This window comes from Castor canadensis, chromosome 13 (genome assembly GCF_047511655.1).
Source record: "Castor canadensis chromosome 13, mCasCan1.hap1v2, whole genome shotgun sequence".
Taxonomy (NCBI): Eukaryota; Metazoa; Chordata; class Mammalia; order Rodentia; family Castoridae; genus Castor; species Castor canadensis.
Genome location: NC_133398.1, coordinates 63,185,953 through 63,210,762, shown reverse-complemented (window position 1 = coordinate 63,210,762; position 24,810 = coordinate 63,185,953). Strand labels below are relative to the sequence as shown.

At 37.4% G+C, this 24,810-nt stretch overlaps 1 non-coding gene across 1 annotated transcript; it reads right to left on the bottom strand.

Annotated features, from left to right (window-relative positions):
* Positions 1-19,317: 19,317 nt before the first annotated feature.
* On the bottom strand, positions 19,318-19,538 carry LOC141415869 (small nucleolar RNA U3). Its single transcript, XR_012440822.1, has one exon. It is a non-coding gene; the product is annotated as a small nucleolar RNA U3 (small nucleolar RNA).
* Positions 19,539-24,810: the final 5,272 nt, after the last annotated feature.

Sequence of the window (24,810 nt, the reverse complement as noted above, 5' to 3'; positions counted from 1 at the left end):
AAAACAAAACAATACAAAACAAAAAAACACCACAAAGTGTCCCAAGTTCAAATGCAATACAGTTTCAGTAAGTGTTTCAGCATGCATGTGTAGTTCGGTTGTTGTCTCATCAAAGGAAGAGAGAAAAAAAGAGTCTGGAGACAGTTCTGTGAATGAATGACTGAGGCTGTGGCTCACCTGCTGGCTGCTGTCAGCCTGCTGTTGCTGGAGGCTTTATTTATGCAAATCTCAAGAGTGAGCTTAACACTCACCTGGCTCCTCAGGCTTTGTTTACTTAGAGTTCTCCTGGAAGTGACCACCACTGCTACAAGCTTTCCCCTTTCCAAGCACACTGGGGGAGGTGACACTGCACCCGCTTTCTCAGGCCTGCTTGTTTATTTACAGTTCACATGGCAAGTGGGTCTTTCCCCGCCTCCTGTGGAGTTTTCCTCTGACTGCCACTTTTACAGGCTTTCCCGCTCCTGATTGCTGGGCATGTGCCGCCACTCCTGCCTTCTCTGGCCAGCTTGTTTATTTATAGCTCATGTGGAAAGTGGGTCTTTCCCCCTCCCCTGTGGAGTTTTCCTCCCACTGCCACTTTTACAAGCTTTCCTGCTCCTGATTGCTGGGCGTGTGCCACCTCTCCTGCCTTCTCCAGATGGCTTGTTGTGAGAGGTTTCCCCTCCCCCACTTCAGCGCTCAGGGCACCCCGCCCTCTTTGCTATGTGTCTTTTTTGTTGTTATTGCTTATTATTCAGGTTTTTTTCTTTTTTTCTCTGGGGGATATGCTGATCTGGCCCAGGGGGATATGCTGATCTGGCCCAGGGGTGTCTGTGGGAGTACCATATACCACTTAGCTCACCTTGTCTGCGTCTTCCCAAGCTGTCTGGGCAGCACGGGAGCCCTCCTGGTTTCTCCATTTAATGTGAAGTAGAAATGCTATGCATGGGCTGGAGGTGTGGAGGAATCACAGTTTTGCCTCTATTCAGTGGTTTTTGCTGTAAGGTGTATCTCTAGTGTCTCTCCAAGATTTTACTTTAGGAGGCACACTTTCTGCTTCCTCCCTCTAGCTGCCATCTTGGAATCCTGGGGTAGATTTTTCAATATCTATGATGAATGTCATTGGGATTTTGATGGTAATTGTGTTGAACATGTAGATTGATTTTGGTATTATATCCATTTTTACTATATTGATTCTACCAATCCATGAGCATGGGAGATCTTTCCATCTTCTGTAGTCTTCCTCCATTTCTTTCTTTAGTGGTTTGTAGTTCTCCATGAAAAGGTAATTTATGTCTTCTGTTTAGTTTACTCCTGGGTATTTAATTCTTTTTGGGGCTATTATAAATGGAATTGTTTTCCTATATTCTTTCTCAATTTTCTCATTGTTGGTGTATAGAAAGGTTACTGATTTTTGTAAGTTAATTTTGTATCCTTGTACATTGCTGAAGATCTTTATCATGTCTAGGAGTTTTTGGGTGAATTTTTTTGTGTCTTTGAGTTATAGGATCATGTCATCTGCAACTAGGGATACTTTGACAGTTTCTTTACCTATTTATATTCCTTTTATTTCTTCTTGCCCTACTTTTCTCATTAGGAATCCCAGAGCTATGTTAAATAGGAGTGGGGATAGTGGACACCCTTGTCTCATTCCTGATTTTAGGGAAATGGTTTTAGTTTTTCTCCATTAAATGTGATGTTGGCTATATGTTTGTCATAGTCTTTATAATGTTGAGGTACATTCCCTCTATTCCTAGTTTTCTTAGAGCTTTTATCATGAAGTGATATTGAATCTTATCAAAGGCTTTTCAACATCTATTGAGATGATCAAGTGGCTTTTGTCTTTGCTTCTATTAATGTGCTGTATTACATTTATTGATTTGTGTATGTGGAACCACTCTTGCATCCTTGGCATGAAGCCAACTTGGTCATGGTGCATGATTTTTCTGATGTTGTTGGATTCACTTTGCCATCATTTTATTGAGGATTTTTGCATCGATGCTCATTAAGGAGATTGGCCTATAGTTCTCCTTTTGGATGTGTCTTTGTATGGTTTTGGGATGAGTGTAATACTGGGTTCATAGAATGAGTTAGGCAGTGTTCTTTCCTTTTCTATTTCTTGGAAAAGTTTAAGGAGTGTTGGTATTAGTTCTTTAAAGGTCTAAAGACCTTTAAAGATAGAATTCAGAAGGTCCTGGACTTTTCTTTTTTAGGAGACTCTTTATTGCTGCTTCAATTTCATTTCATGTTATAGATCTGTTTAGGTAGTTAATATCCTCATGGATGGTCATAAATATCTAGAAATTTGTCCATTTCTTCTAGATTTTCCAATTTATTACAGTATAAGTTCTCAAAGTAGTCTCTGATGATTCCCAGGATTTCCTGGGTGTTTGTTGTTATCTCCCCTTTTGCTATTCTGATTTTACTGCTTTGGGTCTTTTCCCTCCTCATTTTAGCTAGATTTGCCAGGAGTTTGTCAATCTTGTTTATTTCTTCAAAGCACCAGCTTTTAGTTTCATTGATTCTTTGTATGTTTTTTTGGTCTCTATTTCATTAATTTTGGCCCATATTTTTATTATTTCTCTCCTTCTTCTTGATTTGGATTTTGCTAATTCTTGCTTTTCTAGGAGTTTGAGATGCAGTACTAGGTCATTTATTTGAGATCTTTCTGTCTTGTTAATATATGCACTCATGGCTATAAACTTTCTTCTTAGGACTGCCTTTGCTGTGTTCCATAAGTTCTGGTAGGTTGTGTTTTCATTTTCATTAACTTCCAGAAACCTTTTAATTTCTTCTTTTATTTCATCGATGACTCACTGATCATTAAGCAATGTATTGTTCAGGTTTCAACTTTTTGCATATTTTCTGCTGTTGTTTTTGTTGTTGAGTTCTATTTTTAATGCATTGTGATCATATAGAATGCAGGGGATTATTTCTATTTTCTTATATTTGCTGAGGCTTGCTTTGTGCCCTAAGATATGATCAATTTTGGAGAAAGTTCCATGGGCTGCTGAGAAGAATGTATATTGTGCAGAAGTTGTATGAAATATTCTGTAGACATCAGCTAGGTCCATTTGATCTATGGTGTGATTTAGTTCTAGAATTTCTTTATGGAGTTTTTGTTTGGGTGACCTATCTATTGGTGATGGGAGGTATTAAAGTCTTCCACTACCACTTTTTTAGAGTGTATATATGCTTTTAGGTCCTTCAGAGTATATTTGATAGAATTGGGTGCATATAGGTTGATAATTATTATTTCCTTTTGGTGTATTTCCCCTTTTATTAGTATGAATTGTCCTTTATCTCATTTGATCAATGTAAGTTTGAAGTCTACCTTGTCTGAAATAAGTATTGCTATTCATGCCTCTTTTCAAGGGTTGTTGGCTTAGTAAAACTTCTTCCCTAAACCAGTGTTTGTTTCTGTCAATGAGATGGGTCTCCTGTAAACAATAGATTGTTAGATCTTCCTTTTTTATCCAGTTTGCTGAATAGTATCATTTGATGGGGGAGCTGAGTCTGTTGACATTCAGTGTTAATATTGATAGATATGTGGTGATCCCTGCCATTTAGTTGTTTTTGTTGTTTAAGGATTTGATTGTGTGCAGCTGAATCAATGCTATTCTCTGATTCCTTGTCTTTCTTCTGTGGTTTGGTATTGCCTGTCCTCTTGTGGTTTTGTTTGCTTTCATCCTCTGTGTGCAGAATTCCTTGGAGAATCTTGTCATGGTGGCTTGGTGGTCATATATTGTTTTAGTTTCTTCTTATTTTGGAAGATTTTTATTGCTCCACCTATTTTGAATGATAGTTTTGCTGCATAGAGTATCCTAGGTTTAAAGTTATTTTCATTCAGTACATGAAATAACTCACTCCATGCCCTTCTTGCTTTTAAGGTTTCCATTGAGAAATGTGCTGTGATTTTGATGGGTTTACCTTTAAATGTTATTTGTTTTTTCTCTCTTACACCCTTCAGTATTCTTTCTCTATTCTCTGTGCTTGTTGTTTTAATGATAATATGCCATGGGGAGGTTCTATTTTGGTCAAGTCTGTTTGGTGTCCTGGAGGCTTCCTGTACTTGAATGGTCAAAACTTTCTTGAGATTTGGAAAATTTCCTGTTATTTTATTGAATATATTACGAATCCTCTTCCCTTTCTTCAATGCCCATGATTTTCAGGTTTGGTCTTTTGATGGAGTTTGTGAGTTTTTCATATTCCTTTCACAGCTCTTGAGTTCTTTGACTAGTATTTCTTCAGTTTTTCCTTTAATTTCTATTTTAACTTCAAGTTCTGAAATCCTGTCTTCCACTTGCTCCAGTCTGCTGAAGTGGCCTTCCACTGTTGTTTTGTTTTTTGTGTTTGATTCTTTTTTCTGAGGTTTTCCATATCTTGGGTCACTTCCTCTTTAATATTTTTTATTTTCATCTTTAATTCATTTATCTCTCTATTTATGGTGTTTATTTAGGGCTCCTCTGTGTTCATTTATTTGTTTCTGTATCTTCTCATATTCTTTATTTGGTGTCTCAAAATTTCTTGAGTGCATCTTGTACATTTTGGTTAACCATGTCCAGTATCTTCTCCATGAAATTCTCAGTGATTTCTTGCAATATTTCTTCTTTGAGGGTGTTTTTGTGGGCATCACTGAGATCCTTAGTGTTGTTTGTCATTGTTTTATTGGGGTCAGAAACTGACAGTTTTCTTCATTTCCCTCTGAATCCTGAATTAAATTTTTTTTGAGGAGAGTGGTTTCCATCCCTTCTTCTTCCTCCCATCACTTTACTTTTTACTGTGCAACTATGTTCTTGATAGATTAGAGGGTGTTTTCAGTCACCTGTTTTCTTTCCCTTGATTTAATTTTTGTGTTGTGGCTATCTTGGTTGTTATCTAGGTTGGTGTGCTGTTTCTATCCCTGGTCTGGAGATATAATTTAGCAATAACTAATTCACAGTTTCAATACTTGACTGGTTGTTTATATATTATATAGAAGACCCCTTGGTGGTAATATCTATAAACAGTAGGAGTTTGTGAGTTAATGTTTGTTAGGCTAGCTGTAGAAATTTGGGGAGTTGGTTAGAGTGGCACTAAAAGGGGAGGTGGGAAGTGAGGTGGGTGAGTGGGGGAAGCAGTGCAGGGGCTGCTGGGTTTTGTGGCCCTTGTGTGTGTGTTTGTGTGCATTTCTGTTGTAGTGTAGGGTGATTGTGTCAAGGATTGCAGAGTTTGGGTTTGTGTAAAGTTAGTATAGTAGGTTGGTCAGCAGGTGCTGAGTGTGTAGGAGGGAGGGATAGTATCATGGCAGGTTTGAGGAGAATGGTATGGGAAGGTGAGGGCAGGGAGAAAGTATGGATGAAAAGGGGCAGAAAAGTAGTTGGGAAGGAGAGCAATGGATTTTAGCACAGGAGAAGGGGGAGCATGAAGGGAGTCAGAATAGGGATGAGAAGATGGTGATGGTAATGTTGATAGTAGAGAAAGAAAAAAGAAAACAGAAATAAAAATAAAAATAAAAACCCCACAATAATAAAACAAACAAAAAATAGAAATAAAAAACAATTAAAAAAAAAAAAAACAGGTTCAGGAACAACAGAATTTCAGTCTTATTTTAAGTTCTGGAGTTAGTCCTCCAGCATCCAGTCCTTGTATTGGCATATAAGCAGAAGATCTGATGTGTCTCACTAGGTGATTAGTTTGTGAGTAGTGTTTTGTTCTTCTTTCTACCAGCTTAATTGAAATTGTGAGGTGCAGTAGGTTTGCCAGATAATGCAGGGTGGTCAGAGTTGTTGTTTTCTACAGCTGACAGCTGTGTTATCTTTTAGCTGCAGCTGTTTGGTCAGCTTCTTTCCCAGCAAGGTGGGGCAGTTCAATTTTGAATGCTTCCCTCTGGTTCAGGAGATCATCTCTGTGATCCACTACCTGTCTTGCTTTGGAGGTGGCTTATTGCTGTGTTTGTTTACTGAGAGTTCAGCACTGGAAGTTTAATTCTTTGCCCCACCCCCTTTCTCTGGAGGAGATTCAGCATGTCACCCATCCCCTCCACTGTCCATGTTTTCTTACAGTTTGCTGTTTGTTTTCCAGTTTTGCAGGGCAATTCAACTTTGGATGCTGCTCTCTGGCTCAGGAGATCAGTTCTGTGATCCACTACCTGCCCTACTTTGGGGAGTGGTTTTTTACACCCCTGCTCTCAGTTTTCACTACCTTTCCTGTGTTTGCTTACTGATAGCTCATTACTGAGATTAGCTCCTTGCTCCTCCCCCTTTCTCCATTGTAGTTTCAACATTTCTCCTGCCCCCTCCACTGTCTGTGTTTAATTACAGTTTACTGTTTGTTATTCAGTTTTGTTGGGGGGGTTAGTCTGCCCAGGGGCTGCACTGGTTTATGATCCCAGGGGTGAATAGGAGATTCCCACATGGTACTGGGGTACTGGTGCTCACCTGTTCATTCTGTCAATTGATGTGCAGGCAGGTTTGGAGCCAGCAGCTGCAGCAGTGGTAGTGGTGGCAGTGAGAAATGGCACCAAATTTTCTCAGTGTAATGTGGTGTGGGGAGGCTTTTCATGGGCTTGCGGTTCAGTATGTTGAAAATTTGATACTGGCTAATGCTTGATAGAGGAAGGAAGGAGAAGATAAGGAAAGAAAAAGAAAAAGAAAATAAAAATCACCATGGGGGAGGAAGGTTTCCTCGGTGCTGCTGGATCTGCCTGCCTTGCTGGCTGTGCAGCGGGTCGCAGGTGTTAGGTGCAATTAAAGGCTGATTTGAGGGTCAGTCTTTGAATTTTTTCCTACACCTAGTGTGATGGCAGCTATTATTTTGGCTAGAAGCAGTCAGAATTATTTAAGTGCAGCTCCAACATCTGAAGGAGGTTTTTGGAGTCATGGAGCTTAGGCTTTCTGCTTCTGTACCCTAGTCACCATCTTGGATCTCTCCTCTCATTTCTTTAATTACTTCCACTTTCCCTCTTCCATTAACTTTCCCCTCCTCTGCTTTGCATCCTTCTTAGTCATACATAGGTACTGTCAGAATTCACTGACTTCTTATTTTTTCTCCTTATATGTTTTCACCATAGATTCCCTATTTCTAGCTTAGAAACATCCATTCGCAACAGAAAATATGAACTCTGCTATATAATACCTTAAGTTACTCTGCCCTCTCTGGGTTTCAGTTTTCTCATTTGTGAAGCATGTGGTCATGTCATGTCAATGGATGGGAAGACAATGGGATGCCTGGATACTTATCCTGCTTCAAACCCATTAGCTCTCATTTTGTTGATGTCTTCTTTATTGTTGTAAGTGATGAAGTTCAGATAAGATCTGACTGAATAACAGTGTCCATGAATAGAAAGGGAAGTTTAGAAACCACTGGCTTAAAATGATAAATGATCTTCCAGTTGCTTCTGTCACTGAATTTGATTTCCCATGGTACTTATGTGGGTGGAGGAAATGCAGTCAGAGGTAGTTGGAGTTTAAGGCCTAAAGTTAAGGCTCAATATCATGTACTGTCTTGACACTGATAAAATCAGTAGGGTTTCAGAGGGCCTTGTTCCAAGTTTCCCTTGTCACTCAGCTTCCACTGATAAGGTGCCTTAGCCACAGGACCTACCTTATCAAGAGGACAGTGACAGTCCTGTTTATCACTGAATAACAGGTTCAAATTTCTTGCTAGTCTGTGAAATTATTCAAACAAATCAATCACCCCCTCCTGTGTGAACCAAGGCCTCCTCATCCTCTTGAAACTGCAATGTCTGCCCCCACATCCCTGCTAGTCCAATTTGTCCCTGAGTATAACCCCCTGCATCATTCTTCCTCAGGCTGTGAGACTATATGATTAAAAAACTGCTGTGAATCTCATCTGTCCAGTATCATACATCATATATCCAGTCATCTAAATTTCTCTATGGAGGGATCCCTCCTTCACCAATGAGGTAAATAGGAAGAAATACATAGAAGCAGAGAGAAGTTAATAGCAGGGAGGGAAATTTAGGAAAAATGGGAAGCAGAAGGGGGCAAGAGAGGGTGATATGCTGATGAATATGATGAAACACATAATATGCAAAGCTGAAAATGTTATGATAAAAAATCCCTAATTTGTAAAATCCATAATAACAAAAATCTTTTTTAAAACCACTGATACAGGACATATCTGTATAGAAGTTTTAAAAGCCAACATACAGTTTTGCCTCCTTTCTTTCTTATGAGACATCACAATGTCTCAGAGGGAGGCTGATCCTTCAGCCTTGCAGAGCTAGAGCTAATGTGGTAGGCAGCAACAGAAATGAGAAAGCAACACTCATTGATAAAAGTCCCTGAGATTATGGAGAGATACAACATAACTAAACTTGAGCTAAGTAAAAACAGATTTGCATTGAGGAGGAGAGGGTTTCTAGATACTTGAATCCCAAAGAGAGGATGAAGGAAATTGTGTTAATTCTATATGTAATATTTGTATTTTATATTCTTTAAAACAATATTTATCATAACCTTTTATGACCAATAATTATCTCTCACATTCAAGAGGTAAACTAACTTGTTTAGTATCCATCAGCCAGGAAAGTGAGGATCCTCAACCTCATAAGTTCTGAATGGAGTAATTTCTTTGTTACAGGGGTAGAACTGGAAAAGGGCTTTTCTGGGAATTGAGAATGTTTAAGAGTCTTGGATTCTTAAACACCCAGTCATAACAATCACACATGTCTGCAGATGTTGTCAAATGTCTCCTGGGAGACTAAATAGACCTCTCTCAGCTGAGAATCACTGCAGTGGAGTCGTACACCTGAAATCAAACACAAGTCAACCTGGCTCAAATGTTCAGGCCACTAGCATTAGACCCTGTGGACAGAATAGAAGGCATGCAAAGATGGAAGACTTGGCCTCTTATTCACCTAGCCTGGTACCTACCGAGCCCATTCAGAGGCTCAGGAAAGAAAACAGATTCTCACTTCCCTCATCGACTTACTAGAACAGTCATCTGGCTCTAAGCACAGAGCTCACAGTGTGTAAAAACTCTGTATCCTATTACCAAATAGCTGAGACATTCTTCCCCACAGAGGATGTTCTTAATAAATTATAGGTTTGAGTAAGAGAGTGATGAGCCTGAAGAAGGGTCATGATGAGTCTCTCTTTACTGCTATTAAGGAAGACCAAACTGTGGTTAACCACATGGACCATATGGAGAACAAATCAAGGAAACTTAAATATGTACTGGAAGAATTTCTGAGGTAAGGAAATACAGCACACACTTGCTCTTCTGCCAATCAGTGAAAAGACTCATGCTTGACTCATGGTGAACTGTGTCCTATGGCCAGCAGCCAGGAGACTTCTGGTGAAGCCATGGGCATGAATGGAACATATGTCCACTGGCCAACTCCTGCCTCCTCATTAAGAAGCAGAAATAACACATCAGCTCCTTGCCATTGAAAAGGTGAGCTAAGGCTCTGAACAATTCAGTTACAAAAAATCCAATTGTCACATCTTCTTAACTCTGAAAAGGAGAAGCAATAGGAAGCCACCAGTTCTTGCAGCCTCAGGGTGGTGTTCTATTCTGTTCTTCACATAAAAGGAGAGATTCCCCTTTCCATGGCTATTTTATCAGTGTCTATGTGCTTCTCTTTTTCATAAAGATGGTGCCTTCAGTTTTCACTGAAACCCTGTTCACTGCAAGGATAATGCTTACAAGAAGAGAAAACACAATACTGGAAAACAGGTGTTTTCCAGAAAGGATATCACTGGGCCACTCTTTTCTATCATTTGAAATATGCTAGCTTCCATTCTGTCTTCTTCCTTCAGCCAGCCAACAGATGTCCTCAATTAAAACATCACAAGCATACTGACCACAAGGGACTACATCTCAACATTTCAACAAGAGTCATTTAAACTTGAACCTTCATTAAAAGACTTACCCTGGCAGCAATCGTTAATGCATGGATCAAGAAAATGGGATGGAACTGGCCTTCCCTGTTTTTCAGACTCATCCCTTCAAGATCCTGAATTGATTGGTTTTTCTTTATAGGTTCCCAGTGTTTCTTTGCTTTAATTCACTTAGTTAAAAAGTTGGTGAGGATACATGCTTAGCTATGTACTTTGACAAATATCTCAAGTTCATTGTGATATGTATGTGGGGGAGTGGGTCTTAAAACTTTAAGTCTGACATATAATTATGCATCATGGTTTTATTTTTCTAAAAGAAAGCAACTAACATTCTCCTGGGGAATTTCTCACTCTTTGGTGAAGGTCTCAGACAAGACAGGGTAACATACAATATGAGGTTTTCACTGCAACATCATAGCTGATGGCAAAATTCTTAGGTTGTTCAGTGATGTGTTTCTGATAGTCTGCATTTTGTTTAACTGTTATTACTTAGATGTGTGCATGCAAATGTACAGAATTTCAGCTGTTTGTATTTCTCTGCTGTGAGGATATGTTTAATCCTCTTTAAGGATAAGTAATTTTTATTATTTTAGAGTCAGTCTTCTACAGTGTAATAACTTCCATTCATGTACAAGGTATTTGCCATGGGTGAGCAGCATGGGTTCCAGGTCCTTAATGGGTGAAATGGAGTTTTGAAGAGGGTCTTATTGCTTGAGCAGCTTCATTCCTTGAATGAAAGAAATGAAACATTCTCAGGCCTTGGAAATTTATTTTTGTTTACTGTGCTTGCACCAAACATATGGGTCTTTAAAGGATGCCTAAGGATCTAACGTGCTTATCTGAATGTTGAATATGAATGTGGTATGCTTCCATGAGACCTAGTTTTTAGAGTGTTCGTAGTGTTTCCTTCTCTAAGAGTTATAAAACTTGATTGAATGCTTACTCTACTTTTTATTTGTTTGCTTCTTGCTTTGTTTTTGTTCATTGTTTTTGAGTGACTTCTTCCCCAACCCTTCAATGAATATCACCTCTTTGAATCTCCTGCCACAGCAACTATTTCAATAAATAAATGAAAAGCAAGAAGAGTCTTGGATTTATTTTCTTAGATTGGCTTTAGAGGAGATAAATGGCAACACTTAAATCTATGATCTACTGCTTCTCATTTTCCCATGTTCACATGGGAAGTCACTAAAAGAAAGCAGTTTATTTTATTGTTGTTGTTTTCATTTTATTTTCTTGAACTTTTGTTTTCATTTATGTTTCAGAACTCCCTTTAAAAAAATTTTATTGTGGATCCCACACCTAACCTCTTTCTCCCTCTCCCTACGAAAGCCTTTTATACACAGTAGAAAACCTTCCCATCTTTTCACAAGACAATTGACTCCACAGCAGCTTCTGCTGGCACAACAGAACCAATGAAGACCACCAATTACACTACCAAAACCCACCTCAGATTTGTAGAAGACAACACAAAAAGGCACAGAAAGAAATAGGCTAAAATATGCCACCTCTAAGAAAAATAATCTTTCAACAAAATGCCAATATCAGATGGACTATGTTCTTTATTTTTTAAAATTGGATAATCTTTTATTTATTTTTCTTTTTATCTTTTTTTTCTTTTATCCATATGTGCATACAATGTTTGGGTCATTTCTCCCCCCTTCCCCCACCCCCTCCCTTACCTACCTCACCCCCTTCCTATCCCCCGATACCCCCTCACTACCAAAGCAGAAACTATTTTGCCCTTATCTCTAATTTTGTTGAAGAGAGAGTATAACCAATAATAGGAAGGACCAAGGGTTTTTGCTAGTTGAGATAAGGATAGCTATACAGAGAGATTCCTAGCATTGCTTCCGTGCACAAGTGTATTACAATCCAAATTGATTCATCTCTACCTGATCTCTTCACTACTTCCAAGTCACCTTCCCATATTGACCTCTATCATTTTAATGTTACTGTGTTAGCTCCTCTGCAGTGGGGACATCAGACACTTTCAAGTTTTGGGTTTCCCACCTATCCCCATTCCTCCTGTGTGACCCAAGTCCAACAACATTACTGCCTTTGTCCTAGATCTAAAGTCCGCATATGAGGGAGAACATAAGATTTTTGGTCTTGTGAGCCTGGCTAACCTCACTCAGGATAATGTTCTCCAGTTACATCCATTTACTTGTGAATGATAAGATTTCATTCTTCTTCATGGCTGAGTAAAATTCCATTGTGTATAAGTACCACATTTTCTTAATCCATTCATCAGTAGTGGGGCATCTTGGCTGTTTCCATAACTTGGCTATTGTGAATAGCGCTGCAATAAACATGGTTGTACAGGTGCCTCTGGAGTAACCTGAGTCATGATCCTTTGGGTATAGCCCCAGGAGTGGTATTGCTGGATCATATGGCAGATCTATGTTTAGTTTTTTAAGAAGCTTCCATATTGCTTTCCAGAGTGGTTGCACTAGCTTGCAGTCCCACCAGCAGTGTACAAGGGTTCCTTTTTCCCCACATCCTTGCCAACACCTGTTGTTGGTGGTGTTTTTGCTGATAGGTATTCTAACAGAGGCAAGGTGGAATCTAAGTGTGGTTTTGATTTGCATTTCCCTTATGGCCAGAGATGGTGAGCATTTTTTCATGTGTTTTTTGACCATTTGTGGGCTATGTTCTTAACCAGTCATGTGAAAATCAATCATTAAGGTTACTTGCAAAAAAAATTTTGCATATATTATGACTTGACTTTCCAATGCATCCCAATTTAGTTTATTTCAGAATGTTTTATTGGATTAAATGGTGGCAAAATATATTTAAAGCAGTGTACCCACGAATTCCTTCCTTTCTCCCAGTTTCTGAGCAAATGAAAATATGAGTTTAGGGAAATCATTAGATAAATGTGAATTTTCTTTATTCAAATAAAACAAATTCTTATTTCTCTTATCAACTGTGTTGTCTTTTTATGATACAAGTCTTCCCTCCGGATATAGTTCTGAATGACATGAAATGTCTCTACACCAAAGCACATCCAATAGCTTTCAAATATCCAGAGCATAGAATAGTCTGACACAAACTGGATGCTCAATAAATATTTGCTGAATGAATAAAATGCAATTAACAAAACTATAAAGCTTCTTCAGCCTCAGGAGAAAATGAAATTTTGAAAAACTATTCATTAACTTTGGACATACAGAAATTAATGGTTATGAGGAAGGATGAACATTTCAGAAACCTAACTTTTAATAACTACCTTCTAACATGACCACCTTACCCCTGTCCCTTTCATCATCCTAATTTCAATATTATCATGACAATTTCTGGAAGTCATATAAAGATCAAAAACATGTAAACATCCATTGCCATCTTCATTTAAATTACTATTCTGTCATCATAATCTGTTCAATTTACTGCATATGTTAAGATACGCAGAAAAACAAAACCCTATTATTGCTTTCAGAGGTTTACTGTGACCATATCCCCCTTTCCCTCTTCCTCCTTAAGATTTTAAGTTATGCCATCCACCAGTGGCTCATGTCTGTAATCCTAGCTACTCAGGAGGCAAAGATCAGGAGGATCACAGTTCGAAGCCAGCCTGGGCAAATAGTTCTGTAAGACCCTATCTCAAAAAAACCCTTTGCAAAAAAGGGCTAGAGGAGTTGCTCAAGGTTTAGGCCCTGAGTTCAATCCCCAGTACTGCAAAAAAAAAAAAAAAAAAGATTTGAAGTTATTCAACACTAGATTGTCTTCCCACAAGCAGATTAAAGAAGGGAAAATTAATATAATCGATATATGATTTGGTATAGAATTGTAGATTTAGTGAGTCACTGATTGTTAAAATGCACATGAAAAATCTTCACCAAAAGTGTTCAATGGTTATGATTTCTACTACCTGAAAAATGTCACTGCCTCCCCCCAACTAAGTAGTTGTTTTAGTGCATAAAAGCAGTCTACATTATCAAATGGAATTTTTTCTTTTTAATTTTAAATTCAGCCAACCACAATAGTCAGCCTTGTGACATAGAATGCCCTTGAATGATTCTTTGAGCTAATATTGATTGCAATAATGATTTTCCTAACAAGTCAAAATTGACTTCACAATACAAGTATTTTTATGCATGTTTTTCAAGAGCAGAACTTGGAACAAAAGTTCATAATGGTATGCTATGTATTGAACACTCTCAGTATGAGTTAACTAAAGGGTAATTATAGCCATTGAAATCCATTAAAACAGCTCATTTTTGCTTTAAGAGCCAGAGGATAGTTTTTTTAAAAAATAAAATAACAGACTAGTAAGTACACAAATTCATAAAACAGGTATTTGTCATGTGTCTACTTTGTGTCATTGACTATGCACTACAGATATAGCAAAGATCATAACAGAGCAAAGTCCCTATTGTCATTGTGTAGCTTTGTATGTCAACATAGGAGCTTTTGCCATGAATGAGTTGGACCACCACTGGAGCATTTGAGAGAGGAGTAACATGATTTGATTTACGTGTTCAAGAGAAAATGTGGCCACATGAAAAACAACTACAGTGAGCTAAGGACACAAGAAGGCAAACTATATATGAGGCCATTACACTAGTCCAGATGAAGGAGACAGTGGATTAGAATTAAATGTTAGCAGTAGACATGGGGCAATGTGGTTGAAATATGGAAAAACAGAATTTTAAAGTTAAATAGATATGCAGTGTGAGAGAAAGAGAGAAGTCAAAGATGACACAAAGGATTTGGAGCTGAGGAACAGGAAAGACTACTTTACCATTTACCAAGATGGAGAGGACCATAGAAGAGAGTTTCAAAGAGAAGACCAAGAGCTCAGTTTTGGCCTTACTGTGATTTGGATGCTTGTTAGACCCACATGTTATGCTGAGCAAGAATTTTCTAGTTTATTTACTAAACAAATATTGGTTAAGCAACTACTGTGTACTAGACACTATGCATATAGGAGAGAACAAAAATAGGCACACACAAGCTTATACTTTGAGCTTAGGGCTAGTCTGGATGTTTGCCATTAAGTAAGGAATTGCACAAATAAATAAAACTAAAGAAAATAAAAGTTACAACTGTGAAAAGTAATATGAAAATACAGATAATGGCTTTGACCTAAATCAGGATATAAGGAGAGGCTTTTCTGGAAAAGTGGAGGCTGAGATGAGATTGTTATAACAACTAAAACAGTTTCTAAATGAAAGCATGTGAAGAAGCAACTTTTAATCAAAGCCAGTGTCCAGATGTGGTGAAAATTCAGAAATTCAGGACAATAGAAGTTCCTTGCAAAGAACACGGAAACAAATGGAAAAAAGGAACAGTATGAAAGAAGAACCCAGAAAATGCGAAATATGAGAATGAAGCTGCTTCAAAGTGAAATTTCAGCCTTTTCTCCACTTCTTTCCTGAAGGAAAATGGTCACCCTTAATATAATATACCAAAAATGAAAAGTAAAAATAAAACCCTAATTAAATCATCCACCAACAACTGCCTGAAGAGTGCTGTGTGAGTGGAATTATAATATCCCTGAGTCTTAAATTTTGCACACATTTACTGGCAGTTTGTCTTAAATTTCCTTCCCTGTAACATTTTATTATTAAAGATCACATGTACATGTTATCTGACACCCAGCAAATATAGCAAAGCTCTTCACAAGGATTAATATTTTTAAAAATGCTAAAGTCAGCTTCTTTAGTGATTATTATATTCACACTTCACTGTCATTTATTGTCTTTGTAAAATTGAATTCTGATACAAATACAGGTGGAGGACTTAGAGGGGAACACTTTTCTTGTCTATAAATGTACCTAGTAAGGAGGAAAGTAAAAGATCTTGAACTCCAGTCTGAGTCAGAAATTCTGTCAGCCTTTGTATCGTTTTTGGATTCCAGTAAAACATGAAAAGATATCGAAACAATATTAGATTGGGTGAAATCATTTGCATCGCTCTCATGATTTCTTGTCACAACACCAACTCCAAATAAGTCTGGGGTGTGAGGAAGACATAACTGATTGTGCAGTCAAAGATTATCTCCATCAATTTCCAACATAAAGATCCTACTGATTGTCTGAAGCCATAGCTTCTACATATTAACAGTGGATTGAGTATTGGCTATGTGGAAGGAATGGACTTCATGATAACTATTAGAACCTTCCACTGTCCCGAGACTGTTCACCCACACCTCCAGTGCATGTCCTTCATCTACCCTGTTTTGGACCATTGACAAACACCAGCAAGAAGGGTCTCAGGATTCCTTGGCCTGGCACCTGTTATGGTAAAAATCACTCCACAGGCATCTCCACAGCTTCCTTCCTCTCATCTTTGAATCAAATTTAAATAATAAGAAGCATGGAAAGCAACATCAAATGTAAGCTTTAGGCTTAGACAATTGTTCTGCATGTTTCTTTGTTTTTATTAATACAGAAAACATTTATGTAAGTCATAGGCCATCTGTTGCCTTAACCTCAAAGCACCAAAAATAAAGATGCTCAAAGTTAACGTCTCTAAGTACCAGGAAAAATCTAGAGTCAGCTGATTTACTAAGGCTCTTGAAAGAAATACCTTGGGGATTAATTTAGCTCAAGTTGAAATTTAATTTGAAATTTTTCTTCTTGTACTTGACTTTGAAAATATGCAAATAACAAATGCATTACTATAATAACCATTTGATTATCCCTCCATCATTCCTTATTTTGCTATTTTCAAAGTATAAATCCATAATATTTATACAGATTTAAAAGTGTAAGCGCATTACCACCAATCCTGAAATTGAAGTTCTGATACAGCTACAAAATGTCTCAACCTGTATTATTTTTTAGCTAATGGAAGATTTTGTTATTTTTACTTTTCTTTTTAAAAATGCATATAATTAGAATTTTTTGAAGCACTGGGATTTGAACTCAGGACCTGTGGCTTGCTAGGCAGGTACCCTACTATTAGAGCCACATACTCATCCCTTCTTGTTTTAGTTATTTTTTGAATAGGGGCTCATGTTTTTTACCTGGGCTGGTTTGGACCATGATGCTCCTAATTTTGTCACCAACATAGCAGGGATTACATACCCAGTTTATTGGTTAAGATTCAGTACCATGAACTGTTTGCCCAAGCTGGTCTCAATCACAATCCTCTTTAGCTTTTTATTTTTAAAAAATTTTTTATTTTATTTTTTATCTTTATCTTTATTTTTTTTTAATCTAAGTAGCTGGGATTACAGGTGGGTACTACAGTGCCCGACACAACTAGAACAATTTAGAAGGCTACTTTTGTAGCACTTTTATAAGTTGTGTGGTCATTGCTAAAGTTTATTTTTGCACATGGAAACCTTTTCTATTCAAATTTCTGCCATCACTTACCTATCTATTGAAACTGCTCAGCACTGTCAAAACTGCTTTAGAGGAGAAGACAATATGGCAGATGGGGTTTTGGTTGCACAATAGATATGTGAGACATTCAGAGAAACATTTCAGGGAACTATGCTTTCAGAAATTAGTTGGTAGTTTTCTCCAAAGAGTTGGATATTTGTGGTGGGTTTGGGTTCAAAGAGCTACTAAAATTCTTCTTCAAGGTCCTAATAGTATTTGGGATACTGATATTCAATTTTATACAGTGAATTAAAAAAATTAAAGCGAGGATCCAGGAGTTGATACTAGAAGGAAGAGGTCATGTATGGATTTGCTCCACAGAGGAATGGCTCCGACCTTCGGTGATGAATTATAAGCTACCACTGGCAGAGGTAGAAAATGTTCTCTGAATGTTTCCTTTAATTTATCAAGTAGTTAGTGTCTGTAGATAGAAATACTCACCATAGTATTTGGCAAGCATCATTCTAGTTCAAAGGAGAAAAGATTTGAAAAGTGAGATTCGGAATCCCCGTGTTTCTATGGTATTTGTTTCCTTTTTATTTTTGTTTTCTCCCTTGAGTTATTAAACTGATTGTCTTCCCTTAATTCTCCCTCACACCCATCACTGAAAGGATATCTGAATTTAATTCATAAGAGTTCAGCTTATTTGAGTAACATATACTGATACCTGAATTGGAAAGTTGAAGTTGTCCCTTTATTCTGTCTTGGGACATAGACTATGCAAGGAGAACATATGATGTTGTCTAGAGACAGAAAGAGTATCAAAACCTAATGTATCAACACTGAAAGGTATGGAAAATATTTATTTCAGCTCCACCTTAAAATGAAAGAAATAAATAGCTAGGGAACCCCAAAACATTATCTACTTTTCTTTCTGTGTTGCACTTTCCTATGTATCTTCCCTTAGCACATCTAACAACACCCTGGAGCTTCTTTATCTGCATTCTTCATTTTTTCTTCCTATAGGTTAAATCATATTATCAGCCAAAGTGATTCCCAATTGTCCTGCTTTTTTTTTTTTTTTTTTTATGAAGTCTCCCTGGGCTGGTCCAAGTAAGTTCCCCCAGGGCCAGAACTGTATTGGTCCCAACTCTGCTCAATATTGTGTTTCAATAGGCTCAACTCTTGTTTTTCACAGTTTGTATATTTTATATAGGCAAGCTACCCACATCACATCTCTGAATGTGATTTTTACCCAGTCACAAAGGAAATAATAGCAGTGAGCTTACTGAGTAGCTGTGGGGATTAAAGAAGATACTGTAAAAAGAAAAAAAGCATTTGACAAACAAATATGCAGCTGATAGTTTTAATATTAGCAATGAGTGTTGATAGTTCATTAGTTAAAGAGCTAGAAGGGAATAAAGGATCTTAAAGCAAGTGTTTGTGACACAAGGAGAAAGGTTAGGCAACAGACTAGCAATCTCATATGTAGTGTCTGCCCTAAACGCTGCCTCTGCCCTTCAATTTGACCAATATTTCAACTCTAAACCATGATGGAGTTTTTTTCTTGGCAGCAAAACCTACTCCTGTGGCTACAGCTGGAATGGAAAGAAGTCAATTTCCATTACTCTCATTATTGGCATGAGAGAGCTCAATCTGCAATTCCTTTTCACTCCTTTTGCCAAAATGACGCCAGAATTCATTGTGAGCAACCAAACCATTAAAGGCATTTCATAACTTCCAGAGACTCTCTGGGCCTGCTTGGTTCTTTATTGGTAGATTTACTATGCTTCCTATAGGTTCAATGATATTCTCAGCAAAAGTGATTCCCAATTGTCCTGCCTTTTTTTTTTTTTTTTATGAAGTCTCCCTGGGCTGGTCCAGCCTCCCCACAGAGCTTCCAGAAGGTTGATAGAGGCTGAGCTAATTCTATTTTTGAAAATATGGTGGCATAATACTAATGTTTAATGATAAAAAATTAAGAAATGCAAAACAGTAGCATAAAAAGTTATAGTATATTTGAAAGGTTTACATTTAATAAATTAATCTTTTTACTGTGAGACAATACGATGATACACAGTTGCTCATTATTAGGTAGTTATGAAATTCATTTTGAACCATTATCATTAGTTGATTTTAAAAACTTATGTTATATCTCCTAACCAATAGCATGGGACAGCAAGTCTGCTGAAAGGCTTCTTGTTTTTGTTCTTTTCCTCATTCAGAGGTTGTCCTTTCCTCACTTCTCTTGATGAGCCTTAGAAAGAGAAGAATTAGAATCAATGGCAAATGACAGTGGCAGTGAAGCAATGGGAGAGCCAGCTTCAAGGTCTGGTGGAGAGTGCTATACCTCCTCTCCATGTTTCCAGTGTTCCACAGGCTCAGAGAAACTACTCTAACAGTGAACTGTAGAAATGATACCTGAGAGTGAATCTCTATCTCACTCAAGGGGGAAAAGTAGGTCTTTTTCAGGGGAGGGTACCAGTGAGAGGTGGGTAGGCACAAGGAAAGGAGCAATGAGGGTGTATGTCCAGATGTATTTTGTATTCATGTATGAAAATAGATGGATGAAATTGTTCTAGAAGGGGAGGGGGAAGAGAGAGAAAGATGGAGGGGGTAAATCCAACTAAGACATATTATAAGCACATATATAAATACCATAATATATCACTCTGTACAACTATTATGTTCTAATAAAATTATTTTTTAAAAAAATTTAAGAGGAACACAAAAAAGGGACATTTCTCTTCTCCACCTTTGAATGTTGTCTTCAACATTCAGCCATCTTGATATGCTCAAGGAATCAAGCTAAAGGGAAAAAAAGTTGCCCATCCCTAAGGTTGGCAGAGAAGAAAGGCAAAAGGGCATTTGTCCTTGAACTGGTAAATTAACCAATTTCACCAGATATTCTCAGTCGTTACTTAGTGGAATCCCAATCTTCCTGTGCTCTTCCCTTTAAGGCAATGGGTGTGGGAGTGTCCACAGTTATATTGTGACCTTTTGGAAAACTTAGATTATGTGTTTATCCATTCTTATCTTTCACCATTCCTTGCATAGTTATTTTCCCAGAGCAGGTTCAACTTCTTAATGAATTTTTTGAAACCAAACCAAAGGTGTGATGCATGCTTTCCTTTCTCCACTATTTTGAAGGACTAAATGTTTCTTTTCACATTTTCCAGATTCATCATCAGTAGTTAAAACAAATTAGCAACAACACCCTGCCTAAGCCCATGTGAAATAAATGTCAGCCAAATCTTTTATTTGTGGGTTAGTTTGACATACCGATTGTTGAGACAAAAACAGAAAATCTATTAACAAACTCTGAATTGCTGAACCACACAGAACACAACTGTTGGCTTTTTAAACCACAGTTTTCCTTCTAATGTGTCCTCGTTAAGCACTCTCCAAGTATCCCAAATGAATCAAGTAAAACCAAACTAGTTTAGTGACTAATTTCCTGTTGGATAGTTTCTCCAGCCCCACCCTCACCGCACTTGCCAAATCTCACCAGGCAACCTACTGTGGTAGAAACCTGGTTACCAGCGAGGTGTGGGTGATGGGTTTGAAATAGCTCTAAGTCAGCAGAGGGGAAGTGTTAATGCTTCAGAAAATCAGCCATCTGGCCTTGAACTGAGAATGCCAGGAAGATTCAGAGGGGAAATCAAGAAAGAAGAGAAGAAAAGCAATGCTGAGGCTCTGAGGAGCAGGGCTCAGGGAGAAGGGACTCTGATGTGATTTAGGATGGGAGATAAAGGGGAGGCAGGCACTTCTCAGCAGTGCTGGGGGAGGGAGGAAGCTCTCAGAGCCAGCTTTAGGGCTAAGCAGCTTATGGAGGATGTTAGGGAGGATTCAGATTCAGGAAAGGAGGCAGAACACAAGGGCTCAGAGCTTACAATCCTCTTTCTTTGCTACCTGGGAACTAGAAGGATTCAAATGGAAGCATAAATGGAAGGTTTGTATTTTTCAACTTAATTGAAATGAATGCTTGTAATAGAAGATGTGGGAAATGCAGACAATTAGAAGAAAACACTAGTCTCACTACCTTAGGTCATGCTCTGTCACCTCATCTCCCAAGCATGGCCACTGCCAATATTAAGGTGCATGTCCTCAATTGGTTTTCTGTGCCAGGGTTTGCATTACAAAACCATAATGAGGATATTTGTAAAACCTTTCAATTTTATTGCTTTATACTATTGTGGTTTGTATTATTATAGTTATGCACAATATTATATCAAACATGTGCAATTCCTAACACATTCATTTACCTATAGTTGCACTATTTCTAGCATTTAGCTGTGAATAATGCTGCCACGAGCATAGATTATTTACTAAGATAGAGACAAAGAAGTAGATGATTGAAATGAAGACCTACATATTTTTAAATCTATGGACATAATAAATGAATATTAAATTCTGCAAATTTCAAATATACACTAACAAACACTCATTGGCATCCAAGAATACATCACCTCATTTTATTTCTTGCATCACATAGGATACCATCATTTGAGGTTACAAAGTTCTAGATCTCTTTGCCACTAGAAATAGGAAATAGGACTATAGAATATAATCTGTGTTACCTGAGTAAGCACCTAAAATTACTTGATTTTGTGATGAAAAATGGCATTTCTGTTTTGGGCACCAATAAATTATTTAATAAGGTTGCAGTTCATTATTATGGGACTGATAGTTGATGTTAAGAGTGCCATGAGAAACTATGTAAGAGATCTCTAATAAGACCAGGTAGCCACCACCAGGTGAACAGTAGTACTTTGCAGGTTCCTAAGTAAATATTACACAGGTAACAAAGAAGTAGAATTGACACCATACTAATCCAGTTAAACTCCCAAAACTTTCTTAAGTCTTCAAAGACTTCATTTGCATTCCAAGAATAATTCAAATTTCATATGTGAAATCACAAAAGCAACATTTTCAAAACAAATGCAAACAGATGTTTTCTTCCTTTTACTAAATCTCAATTATTCATCTCCCACTAGTAAGTAGTTTAGGCATATCCTTTGAAGTCAATAGCTTGAAACAATTTGGCTTATATATTATCAGAGTACTGACACCTGACAACTTCCTCTCTTTTCTCTCTCCCACTTATGTACTTTTTCCATTCTGATAGTCTTGCTCCTCAGAAGAATGTCAGAGCTGTGGAGTTTTCATAGTAAATAATCTTAGTCTCATCTTACATATGGGGAGCTTGTGGCCTGGCTAAGAATAGGGCATAATGAATTCAGAATTAGAAATGAAATTTTCATCTCTGATTTTCCAGCCCATTCCTTTCTACTTTGCCATCCATCAAAAAATACATTACTTATATCAACTATATTTCCTGCTCCTCACTCCAATTTTTGCCTATTAAATGCTTATGAGAAAAATCATATTTATTTTTAATGAGGAAGTTTTTGAACCCCCAAAAGCAACCCAAAATGACTCACGCTCCTTACAAAGCTACCCTTGAAAGCAAATAGGTCTAATTTATTACCACTAATAGTATATATAGACAGAAAATGATAACCTTAAGTCCGTCAACCTTAAGTTAAATGTTACTCTAAATTTTCAAACACAATTCTCTGAGAATAGCATTATATATGTGTGTGTGTATACATATATGTATATATATATATAATATGCTTTATTTATATGACTGCTTCACATAAAGCAGTCCTTTAACCGATAAATACATTAATTATGAGATATTTTCAACCATCACAAAAATTGTACAATAGACCAATTCTTTCTTTAACAATAAAATAATTTTAATTATCACATTGCTTTCACATGAGCAATTTCATGAGAGGAGGAGAAAAATCCTTGTGAAGTCTCTTATTAACCCAGTTTCAACAAGAAGTTTTAACAAAATGGAAGGTAATCAGCCTTTGTACATAGCATTGTGATGATGGCAATCGAAACCATGCAATCACATAGATATTTTGCTCTCTATAACTAGCTCTGAATAATCAGTGATTTTCAATGGCAGAAAAGTGGCTATTCCAAATTGCAACACTAGCAAAGCATTGTGATGTGTACATTTAACCCAGATATATTCTCTTTTGATGGTATTTATAAGATTTCTATGGGAGTGAAGAAAACAAGGGTTGTTTATAATATTTCAGATTATTTCAGTGCTTGGTTCAGTATTGTAAGCAACAGTACTTGCATGGTTTTGCCAAGCTATTTTTCAAATACTACCTTAAAAATACAATAACCCTTTTGACTTAGCTGGTTCATATTCATAACTATAGCTGGGGATATGTTGATTGCCAGAAACAGACTGGAAGGAGCACAAGGTTTTCAGCCCCCTTCAGTACAAAGTAGCATAGTCTGGGCTCAGTTCACTATTTTAGGAGAACAATACACTCCTGGTATTCACATTCATTTATAATACAATTTGCATTATACCAACCCTTCATCAAGCATTGTTCACCTAACGGACCAGATAATGGACTTCTGGAGTCTGAAAGAGGCAACATTTGACCATTTTATAAAGATTTGATAACATTCATTTACTTCTCAGAGTGATCAAAAAATAGAAATATCCCACATAACCCAGACCTTGCCAAGGCTTTCTTCAATCAGATTATTTCTAGGTCTCTGAGTTCTACATTAGAGAATTTTAAAAGTTATATCTCCTTCTTGGACCATGACAGGTCCCTTGATGTATACAATAAGTAATATTAAGCTTTCTAAAGACTATTGCATTTCTTAAAGATTAAAGAAAGCATTAGTCTTCCTTACTGAAAAATTGCTGAAAGACCCCAGACTACAAAAAACGCATTCCCAAAATCCCCACTACCACCATCAATTCTTTGAATATTTGTAACTCATCAACATAGGGAACATATATTTGTTTCAAGACCAGCTGACATGCTTTAAAGGGTTTCAAATGGAATATGGAAAAGGAAGCAATAAAAACTTGGAAACTGAATGATCTCAATTAGACCATGGAAAGAACAGCAAGGAGAGAAGCTCCTGGGCATCCATAAAGGAAAATAATTGGAAGGAAGATATGGAAAGATTCTTACGGCATTACATATTTACCTATGCACCAATGGGTGGGGCTGAATAAGAAACAAAGGGGCCTAGGCATAGTGAAGCAGAAATTTGTCCTGGAGAATTCTCACTAGAGACAGAAGGAAGTCCAAGGAGCCATCAAAATAGAAAATCATGTGGGAATGTTGAGGTTTGAATCAACAACATGGGAATGTAGAAGGCGACTGTTCTTTATAGGATCTGAAACTGGTGTGTGGATGTGGAACAAGAAACCTGGGGCCAGGACAGTAAGTATAAGAGCAAATCCTAAAGACTTCTAGAATCTCTGAGGGCTGAAGGTGTGGTACAAGCAGTAGTGTGCTTATCTAGCAAGCACGTAACCCTAAGTTCATATGCTAGCACCCCTCTCTTACCAAAAAAAAAGAAGCTCTAAGATTTTAAGAAAATGCTTTATTTAACTTAACTCAGTGTTCTTTATAAACTTTATAAAATTTAAATACATTTCTAAGTCATGCCAGCTAATATTCCATAAAACTAGTATTTTGAAGAATACACTTTAGGGATTAGAACTTTTGACTTGTGATCTCTCTGAAGCAATTTAATGGCTAAAAAGGCAAGCTCTGGAATCAGATTGGCTGTATCATGAGGTTGCTCTCAAATTTAATTCTGTTATGAATATGGCCCTCTAACTTAAACATTCTGTACCTCAG